At 36.5% G+C, this 11,087-nt stretch overlaps 1 non-coding gene across 1 annotated transcript; it reads right to left on the bottom strand.

The window, feature by feature from the left end:
• Window positions 1-8,130: 8,130 nt before the first annotated feature.
• LOC128285992 (small nucleolar RNA R71) lies at window positions 8,131-8,237 on the bottom strand. Its single transcript, XR_008276539.1, has one exon. It is a non-coding gene; the product is annotated as a small nucleolar RNA R71 (small nucleolar RNA).
• Between the last annotated feature and the right edge of the window lie 2,850 nt (window positions 8,238-11,087).

Genomic DNA, 11,087 nt, shown 5'->3' with positions numbered 1-11,087 from the left:
ATTCGGCACCTCCAACAAAGTGACTTAACAACTTCAACTTTCATGCTAACATAACAAGCAATTTAACACATACATATAACTAACATGTTAATAGCATCAAGGTATCAACTAAAATTTTAAGCTTCTTAGTCAAAGCCTAACTCTCCGACAACCCCAAATCCAACCATGGGATAGATAGAATTTAGACTCATCACCCAAAGGTTGTGTAAACTTCCAAAAATATCATTGAACATACCTTGATCTAAAGGACCACCTTGGCCGAATCTTGCTTCCTCTTCTTCCTCTAGTTACGACAATTGCAAAAGAAAGAAAACATGAACACTCCTTCTTCCCTTCTTATTAAGCATTCAAACTCCCTCATTTTCATGCCACAACATCAAACACTCCTCCTAGATACAAGCAATGGCCGAACTTCTTCAAAATTTTTCTCCCTTTCTTTTTCTTGGTTTTTCGGCTAGGAGATGGCAAGTATGAACACCCCTTTTTTTTTGTTCACTTTCCTATTATTATTCCCATCATTTGTTAACTAAAAAAAAAACATATTAAATTAGAATGAGTGGAGCATCATCACTCCTTGGCCGGCCACCATGTATTTTATGGGTAATTTGACATGCAAAGCCATGCTTCCTCTCCCTATTATTAATTACTCCTTATAATTCATCTATCATCTTTTCTAACTTCGTCAACTAGGTCCTTTTCAAATTAATTCACATTCCTAAAGCTAATATTAATCATTTAATTTCTCATATATTCACTGTCACACAAAAATTTATGTAATTAAAACACAAAAATAAATTTTTGGCTCGGTAATGTGGTCTCGAAACCACATTCCGACCAGGGTCTAATTAGGGTTGTCACATCCATAGCTTCGTATAGAATGGCACCTACTGAATTAAAAGAATTGAAATCTCAGTTGCAAGAGTTGATAGATAGAGGTTTTTTGCGACCTAGTTTCTCACCCTGGGGTGCGCCAGTGTTATTTGTGAAAAAGAAAGATGGAACTATGAGAATGTGCATTGATTATAGATAGCTCAATAAGGTGACTATAAAAATAAATACCCGTTGCCACGGATTAATGATTTTTTTGATCAACTGAAAGGGGCTACAGTGTTTTCAAAGATAGATTTGAGATCAGGCTACTGTCAGTTGCGAGTTAAAGACTCCGATGTGCCAAAGACTGCTTTCCGAACGAGGTATGGAGACTATGAGTTTTTGGTTATGCCTTTTGGACTTACTAATGCACCTGCTGTTTTTATGGATTTGATGAATCGAATTTTTAGACAGTATCTGGACCGATTTGTAGTTGTGTTCATAGATGACATTTTGATCTACTCTAGTGATGAAACCAAACATGCCAAACATTTGAGACTGGTGTTACAGGCTTTGTGAGATAAACAGTTGTATGCGAAGTTCAGTAAATGTGAGTTCTGGTAAAGCAAAGTCAGTTTTCTGGGCCATGTTGTATCAGCATCGGGTATTCGGGTCGATCCGAGTAAAATTTCAACTATACTTGATTGGAAACCTCCGAAGAATGTTTCTGAAATTTGAAGTTTTCTGGGACTTGCTGGTTATTATAGATGATTTGTGAATGGTTTCTCTATGATTGCTGCTCCAATGACAAAGTTATTGCAGAAAGATGTTAAGTTCGAGTGGTCAGAAAAGTGCCAGAAAAGTTTTGATCAATTGAAAGCCCTTTTGACTGACGTTCTAGTGCTAATTCAGCTAGAATTGGGTAAAGAATTTGTTGTCTATACTGATGCATCTTTAAATGGTTTGGGCTGTATTTTGATGTAGGAAGGTAGAGAGTTATAGCTTATGCCTCGAGACAGTTAAAGCCACATGAAAAGAACTATCTGACACATGACCTAGAATTGGCAGCTATCGTGTTTGCATTGAAAATTTGGCGTCACTATCTGTTTGGTGAGAAATGTCATGTTTATTCTGATCATAAATGTCTGAAATACTTGATGACTCAGAAAGATCTGAATTTGAGACAACGTTGGTGGTTAGAATTGCTAAAAGACTACGAGCTTGTGATTGACTATCACTCGGGAAAGGCTAATGTTGTTGCTGATGCTTTAAGCCAAAAATCACTATTTGATTTGCGTGCAATGAATGTGCATATGGCTATGTCTGATGATGGTTCGATAACAGCTAAATTGAAAGCAAGACCGTTATTTGTTCAGCAGATTTATGATGCCCAGAAGGTTGATAATGATTTGTTAGCAAAACGAGCTCAATGTGATTCAAATACAGATTCAGAGTTTTGAGTTGATACTGATGGTTGCTTGAGATTCAAAAACTGAATATGTGTCCCGAGAAATTCAGAGTTGATTCAGATGATTTTGAATGAAGCTCACAATAGTCGGTTATCTGTTCACCCAGGTAGTATACAGATGTACAATGATCTGAAACAGCTTTATTGGTGGCATGGTATGAAACGAGACATTTCTGAATTTGTTTCAAAATGCTTAGTCTGTCAGCAAGTAAAAGCTGAGCATCAGGTACCTTCTGGATTGCTTCAGCCGATTATGATTCCTGAGTGGAAGTGGGACAGAGTCATAATGAATTTTGTATTTGGTTTACCGTTGACACCGAGCAAGAAAGATGCAATCTGGGTTATTGTGGATAGATTGGCTAAATCAGCTCATTTTATTCCGATACGTATAGACTATTCGCTTGATAAGCTAGCTGAATTGTATGTTTCTCAGATTGTGAGATTACACGGGGTACCTATCTCTATTGTTTCGAACAGAGGCCCGAGGTTTACATTATGGTTTTGGAAGAGACTGCAAGATGCACTAGGTAAAAAATTACATTTCAGCACTGGTTTCTATCCGCAGACAGATGGTCAGTCCGAGCAAATCATTCAGATACTTGAGGATATGTTGAGATGTTGCATTCTCAAGCTTGAAGGTACGTGGGAATGATACCTACCTCTGATTGGATTTGTGTATAATAATAGCTTTCAGTCGAGTATCAAAATGGCACCTTATAAAGCTTTGTACGGTCATAAATTTCGTACACCATTGTATTGGACTGAGCTTAGTGAAAATAAGATACACGGAGTCGATTTGATCAGAGAGACTGAACAGAAAGTGAAAGTGATATGAGAAAGTCTAAAAGCAGCATCAGATCGTCAAAAATCGTATGCAGACTTAAAACAAAAAGATATAGAGTTTCAGATCAGAGACAAATTCTTTTTGAAAGTCTCGCCGTGGAAGAAAATACTCAAATTCAGTCGTAAAGGCAAATTGAGTCTGAGATTCATTGGGCCGTATGAGATTTTAGAGCATATCGGGCTGATTACTTATAAACTGTTATTGCCACCTGAGATAGAAAAGATCCATAATGTATTCCATGCTTCAATGCTTCGAAGATATCGATCGAATCCCTCACATGTAATTAATCATTCTGAGACTGAGATTAAGCCCGATATAACATATGAGGAAGAACAGATTCGCATTCTGGCTCGTGAGATTAAAGAGTTGCGAAATAAGAAAATTTCATTGGTTAAAGTACTGTGGCATAAACACAGAGTTGAGGAAGCAACATGGGATTCAGAAGACATAATGAAAGAGCGTTATCCGAACCTATTCATTGGTATGATTTTCGGGGACGAAAATCCCTAAGGGGGAGAGTTGTAACAGCCTGATTTAGACCCTAGTCGGAACAGTGGTTTCAGAACCTAAAATGATCTTTCCTGATGACTTTGTTTAACTTCTTGTAATTTGTGCAAATCCTCCAACCTATGACTCGAGTATTTGAAATAATTCATATGATACCCTTCTTGTGCCTTTCCAAAACCACATGTGGCTTTTCTTCTTGATTCTTGGTGAACTCAACTAAAATAATAACAGGTAAAGTTGAAGATAGATTGAAATAATCATATTTGAAATGAGGAGGCAAAATATTTAGTTCCAATTCAACTAGCTCTTGAATCAACGTTTTTGGTTGTGTGTATTTCTGAGGTGATAACTTTAATTATTCGTATGGAACCTTGTAACACCCGATTCCCAATTAACTTGGAAATTTGAAATAATTGGTGGACTAAATCGAAAGAGACCGCAAGTTGACAGCTTCTATTGGAAGAAACGGGAAAGCCAAAAACTAAATTAGACATGTTTGAAATCCAAATCTTGTTCGGTTAGAAAGGAACCGATCGATTTAATTGTGGAATGATTTTGAAAACACAGTTCTCATGAGGTTGGTAATAGTATGAGAAGGGCTATAAATAGCTGGAAATGGCTTCCTAAGGTTGATTTTTGTTCCCTATTTGTCTCCATTTTCTTTTCTTCACCTTCTTCGATAGCCTAAAGAAGGAATAACCATGGAAAGTTCTACATGGAGAAAACTTCATGAGGGTGGAGATGGAAAACTAGGGAAACGAGCAAGTAGGTAAGGTTTTTAACCCTTCTGTGTATGTAGAATAAAGTTATGGACGTCAAAACCATTTTAAGGGTTCGTCATATTTCTGGAAAAATGGGTTTAAGCTGAGAATATTAAGTATAACTGATCTACCATAATTTCATCTAAAAAATTACGCTTTCTCGGTATGCTTAAGGAGATTATTCTAAAATAAAGTAGTGTATTTTTCGTAATTTTTAGATTTTAAGTTAATAAGTGTAAATATCTAATTTTTAGTCATTTTGTGACCCAACTTGGCCAATAGTGCCATTAGGTGCCCTAATGTAAGGTTGAGTAGTGTACGGACATGTTAGAGGTTAAAAATGAGCAAAAATGACACCAAAGGAAAGTGAATCACCAGATCGAAACCTTAGAATTGTGATACCTCTAACAGACTCGAAGATTGGAGACCATCTTTTAGTGGCATCTCAATATCCACCCTCTAAGAAGACACCCAAGTTCAAAAAAGATCAAGGTATTGCGGTATCCACTTCTTGGGTATCCTGATTCCGATAATATGAGGAGACAAAATTGGACAAAATTGGTAGTGTTTGTCCACCTGACACACCAATCACACAAGGCCCGTCTAGGGGTAATTTTGGCAACTGATCACGTGATTTCGTGATAGGTTTTAAATTTAATCATTCTTGGAACTAACTATTATCGCAATGTAGGCAAGTGTACCTATCGAACAATAGTATAGTTTTAGCAAGACCGGATTGTCGAACCCAAGGGAACTAAAAGTACTAGTAATGACTGTCTTTTTATTATCTAGCCTAAGAATAAAGAGGTTTTTGTTTTAACTAACTAATTATCTAAACTACGAATTCACAGAGAATGGAATTGGGGAATTACTTTTCGGAAAATCGATTGAATTTAGACAATACCTAAAGAAAAATCCACCTAGACTATACTTGTTATTCTGGCTCCGAATCGAACGATTTATTCATTTAACTTGTTCCGTAGAGATCCCTAAGTTATGTTATTATCCCTATTTAAGACTAATAACGTCTAATCCCTAGATTAAATAATTGAGACTTTTCTCTAATTAACACCCTAGGGTTGCATTAACTCAATCTATGGATCCCCTTATTAGGTTTCACCCTAATCCAGCAAAATCGTCACCCTATGTCTAGGCATGCAAACAACTTCGCTTAATTATGACAAATGTACTCTTAGACAGGGTCTATTCCTCCTCTGAATAAGAGTTTATCTTGAATCAGTATCCTGGGATATCAAAACAAGAATTAAGAACAAGTTAAATATTTATGATACAATTCAGAAAATAATAACAAGATTCGTCTTAGGTTTCATTCCCCTTAGGTATTTAGGGGATTTAGTTCATAACTAAAAAGGAAAACATCTCAGAAGAATAACGAATACGAAACATAAAGAAAACCCAAAACTCCTGATGGTGAATCCGGCTTCTGAGATGGATCAATCGGCTTCCTTGGAGTAATTCCTTACTCCCTATTCTCTGCCCCCCTTTTCTTCCTTCTCTAGGGTGTATTTATAGGCTTTGGTATGCCTAAGAGCCCTCAAAATTAGCCTTTTCCGAATTCGACTCAGCTTGGGCTCGGCAGGGACACGCCCGTGTAACACGGTCGTGTGCGATTACTTCAGGCCATGCTTGAGCCTGCCAAATTGACACGGCCATGTGGTCTGCCCGTGTAAGGAGGTCCAGGCCGTGTTGATTTCGTACTTTGGCCCATTTTCTCTAGTATTGGCCCGTTTCTCGTTCCTTTCGCTCTCCTATGCTCTCCTAAGTATAAAACATGAAATTAAAGCATTAGGAGCATCGAATTCACCAATTCTAATAGGAAATCATCCATAAAATGCGTTAAACATGGGGTAAAAATATGTATAAATTACGATTTATCAGCAGCAAAAATTCATCAACCATCAGCATAAAACAACCAATTTTGGCTGAAGAGGGAGGAGACACACATTAGTTTAGTTTTTAACTTTAGTATTTTTTAGGTTTTCTTTTAGTTGTTCCACAACTTTTTAGGGTTTATATTTTCTCTTCTCCTTTCTTAGTTTTAGAGTTTGTTTTGCTGCATTTCCTTCTTATTCTTAGTGTTCTTAGAGTTAGTTAAGTTAGTTGTGTTCTTGGAATTAGTTAAGTTAGTTATCATTGTAACTTAGAATTATTTGCATCTTTAGTCCTTGTACCTTGGTTGTAAGACATTTTTAGATTTAGTTTAATGTATTTTAGTTTCTTTTACTTTGTAGTTGTTAAAGATTGTTCCTTTTATGCTTATTGCTTTAGATTTTCTTGTTGAATGCTTTTCTCTACATGCCTTTTACATTGTCTTGCATAAATATCTCAACTTTTATATTTTTCTTAAGCTTTAATTTAATAGTTTATTTGTTTTTCATTTTCGTGGTAGTTAGTTGTATTTTCAGCATGAGTAGCTAAACCTTTAAAGGGGTTGGTTGATGGAGATGTGATGAGCTGATTTTTGGATAAAGGACCAAATTGTAATAAATTGGATTAATTTGAATGAACCTAAAAACTTAGGATTGATGCCCCTAAGGGAACATCTAGACAAGTGAGACCGAGAGGTAATCTTGTTCTGCACCAATTTGTTAGTCTCGGATTACCTGATGAGACTGAGAGATAAATTGACCTAATTTGTCTAATTTGGGAAAATTGAGATCGAGAGATAAAATTGAGCCACTTTAGCAATTTAAACAATTTATGTCCCTCCTTCAAAAATTGGCAAACCACATCAAAGTCAACCAACCACTGTTAGTCATTTATTGATTAATTTCGTAGTTTTGTACTCTTTACAATTTGGTCCCTAAAGTAGCGTATTTAATTTCTTTGTAACATTTTCTTGTTATAACCTTCCGTACTATAAAATCATACCAGTAGCTGATTAGACTCTAAAGTGCATGCTATTTGTTACTCAATCACCGTCTCTTTTAGATTCGACACATTGGAATAGTTGTTCCATTGGAACTATAAATTTACAAATGACACTGCCTGCTTGCAGTTAAAGCTCGTGTTTCAAAATATTTTTCCAAAATCATTTTGTTTTAATCCGTATGTGCTCAGGTGGTCAAAGCTGTTGGTACTGTTTCCAGTGAGACGGTGCAAGATTGAGCAATTTTTAGTTGTGTACCTTTACATAGAGATAAGTAGCAGAAGTAGGTTTTATAGATACAACTTTGTTGTTATTTTCCTTTATATTATTTGCAATTTTTAATTAATTTACTTCTCTCTTGTGCTTGTAAGATGTGTTATATGACTTAGACTGGTAATGGTGTCTTACTATTTGAGATGGAACTGAAACATATCATCAAACATGCAAGGAGGGCGCAAGATTCAACCACCACCAAACCCATCTATGGAGTAACATACTTTGTGCGACTAGTGTTGTCCAATCTTGATGTTGCTCGAGGTACCATTAATGGCTCGTTGATTAATGCTAATAAATTCAAAATCAAACCAGCAATGGTCCAAATAATAAAAGCAAACCTTCAATTTCAAAGGTTAATGAATAAGGGTCCGAATAAACATTTTAAGAGATTTCTAACCATTTGTGATGCCTTTAAGTATAATGGGGCATCCAATGATGCTATCCATCTTCGATTATTCCCTTTCTCTCTTATTGATGATGCATTTATGAGGTTTGATTCACAACAGGTAGATTCCATCAACACTTGGGATGAGCTAGCGAGCAAATTAAATACTTTCTCCCGAACAAGATAATGAAGCTTCGTATAGATATTACAATTTTTTGACAATTGGATGGGGAATTACTATATGAGGCATGGGAGCGCTGTAAACTCATGTTACATAAATGCCCATATCATAGCTTGCAAGATTGGTTGCAACTTCAAGTTGTTTATAATAGGCTTGATGGAAATTTGCACTCTAGTCTTGACAAAGCGTCTACACGGGTGTTCATGTCAAAGAGTTAGGCTAAAGACTTCCAACTCATCGAGGACATGGTAATGAATTCTTACATGTGGTCAATAGTGATGACAAGTATCAACAAGTTCTTGAAAGGCTCCATCAATTGGAGATGAGTTCAGCCAAAGCTAAGTCCAAAATCAACCAATTCTAACCCATAATAATACAACACATGATGGTGAAGGTGTTATGTGGGGAAATACTAATAAAAGCAACCAAATAGAGGTTAACTATGTGTGGAATAAATGATATGATCCATACTTCAACACCTATAATCTAGGGTAGCATGACGATCCTAATCTTAGGTGGGGAGGGAACTAAGGAGGTTTTTCCAATCAAGGAGTCCAAAATCTTAATCCTCCTAGAACCAATGCATCTTATCAACCTTTATTACCATTTAGGGCACCCCAAGATCCGAAAAAAAAAGAGCCTTTAATAGTGACCCTCCGATGTCGATTAGGGTAAGCAAGTTAGAGGAAGGCTTGCATGTAGTCCAAGTTGATGTGCATCAAATTCATGGTAAATTTGAACAAATTCTACAATTATTGCAAAACCATGCACCCTCTAGAATCCCTATTAATATCGAGCCAAACCCAAATATGGAAGGAAAAAAAATGCCAAGGCAATTACCCTCAGATTTGGGGTTGTGGTTAATGAACCTATCCGACCGATTAGTAAGGAGAAGGATTTGAGTGAGAAGGATGAGAGCACCCACACTTATAGTGTTGGAGATGAGGTAGGAGAGATGGTAGGACCTGAAAGTGAGCCCACACGAGCTGAACCAAAGGATAGAACCATTCCAATACAACAACTAAATCCAACCCCTATACCTTTTTTGATTTGACTAGAAGATTTGAAGAAGCGAGACAGTGAGGAGTTTCTAGACTTTCTTATGATATTTAAGGCTCTGAATGTAAACCTCCCATTTCTTGAGGTCCTAGAAAAAGTGCTGAAATATGCCAAGGTCCTTAGAAGAGTGATGTCTTCGAGAAAAAATATTGGAGGAGAAGTGTGGTTCACTCTTAATGCTGAATACAATACCATAGTATCTAGAAGAGTTTCCCCCAAGCTCAAGGACCCCGATAGCTTCATCATCCAAATAGAAGTAGGATGAGTGAGTTTCAAGAAAACCTTGTGTGATTTAGGAGCAAGCATTAACCTCATGCCATTTTCAATTTATAAGAGGTTAGGTCTATGGGATCTTAGGGAAACGATGGTGACTTTGCAATTAGCCGACTGATCTTTGGTACGTCCCAAGAAAGCCCTTGAGGACATTTTAGTGAGGTTTAGGCAATTATTTTTTCCATTGACTTCATCATGCTGGATTCGAAGAGGATCTTAAAATTCCTGTCTCTTCAGGGAGAACTTTCTTAGCCACATCTAGAGCTACCATAAATGTAGCAAAGGGTGAGTTGACCAGGGACATTGAGGGAGAGACCAAAATTTTCAAATGCATAGAGCCCGAGCCTAAGTCTAAGGAGGTGTTGCCATCACAAGGGTATGAGTGATAGGTGGTTGAGACAAAACCTTTTCTTGATAACAAATTCATATTTTTTTGGAATGGTGTAATTTTGCATGTGTTCGTTTGACACGCAAGAGGATCTGGAAGCGAACAAAGATGAAGAAGCCATTACGATTCTCAGGAGTTATTAGTTAAACATTGAATAAGAGGCACATCTAGGTGTCGAGGATACTAATGAAGCATCACTACGGGGGTGTAGTCAGTCACCCTAAATTGCATTTTTCTTTTACTGCATGTGGCAATTGAACCTAAAAATTGTAAATGTTTGGATTATTGAGCATGGACTCCACATATTTTCTACATTTAGATTAGGATTTTAATTTATGTTGATTTAATTTTGAATTTGGTAGGTCGGAATCTTTGAGAGTTGAGAGAAAATTTGACAAATTTGTAAGTATTTTGGGGTTTTGTTTAGTGAAATTGTGATATCCAAGGGGGCATCGCAATTTCTCGAATATTTTTTATTGGGGACCAAAAAGCTTTCTAGCCATCACGATATTGGACCCCTGGCATCGTGATGCCCTTAGAATTTAAAAATTCAAAAGTTTTGGTTTTATATGGTGGTATCACAATACTGATGGCTGGGTATCACGGTACCTCGGATAGAATGGGAATTGAAAAGGCCTAAAAATAGAGGATATTGTGATACCCACCGTTAGGTGTCGCGATACCCATGTTGAGTTAGGTGATACCCTAACTGAGTATCACAATATCCCTTATTTTGGAAGGCTTTTTAAGCCTCCCAACACCCCTATTCCCTTCATTTTCTTCCCAAAGTTTCAAATTGAAATCCCTCAAAACACTCCCCCTCTCTATTTTCTCTCAATCTCACTTTTAATCTCTTCCATTTTCTTTGTGATTTCCTTTTTCCCTCTACTTTGTTTTGGTTCCTTTCCTTCTTTTGTAGGTTTTATTATCTTATATAGTTTGGAGGATATATAGCTTTATGGAATCCACTAACTTTGCCATCACAACAAATTCAATTTAAGCTTTTTTTTTTTTTCTCGTTTCTTAGTTTTTGTTATTTTCACTTTATTTATTTTTCTTTGGTTAGAATTTCTTGTTATCTTGATAGTTAGATTTATTTATGCTTTTTTTTATTTTTAGTTTAGATTGTGATTTGGTGCTTGTGGCTAGTTGGTTAGTTTAATATTGTTTATTTAAAATTGTGAAAGTTATAAAAAGGCCCCTGAAACAAAAAAAATGGTCTCGATCTTAAGCCGCCTCAGGTTT

This window comes from Gossypium arboreum, chromosome 12 (genome assembly GCF_025698485.1).
Source record: "Gossypium arboreum isolate Shixiya-1 chromosome 12, ASM2569848v2, whole genome shotgun sequence".
Classification (NCBI taxonomy): Eukaryota; Viridiplantae; Streptophyta; class Magnoliopsida; order Malvales; family Malvaceae; genus Gossypium; species Gossypium arboreum.
Note: the sequence above shows the minus strand (reverse complement) of the source record. Positions and strands in the feature narration are given on the sequence as shown.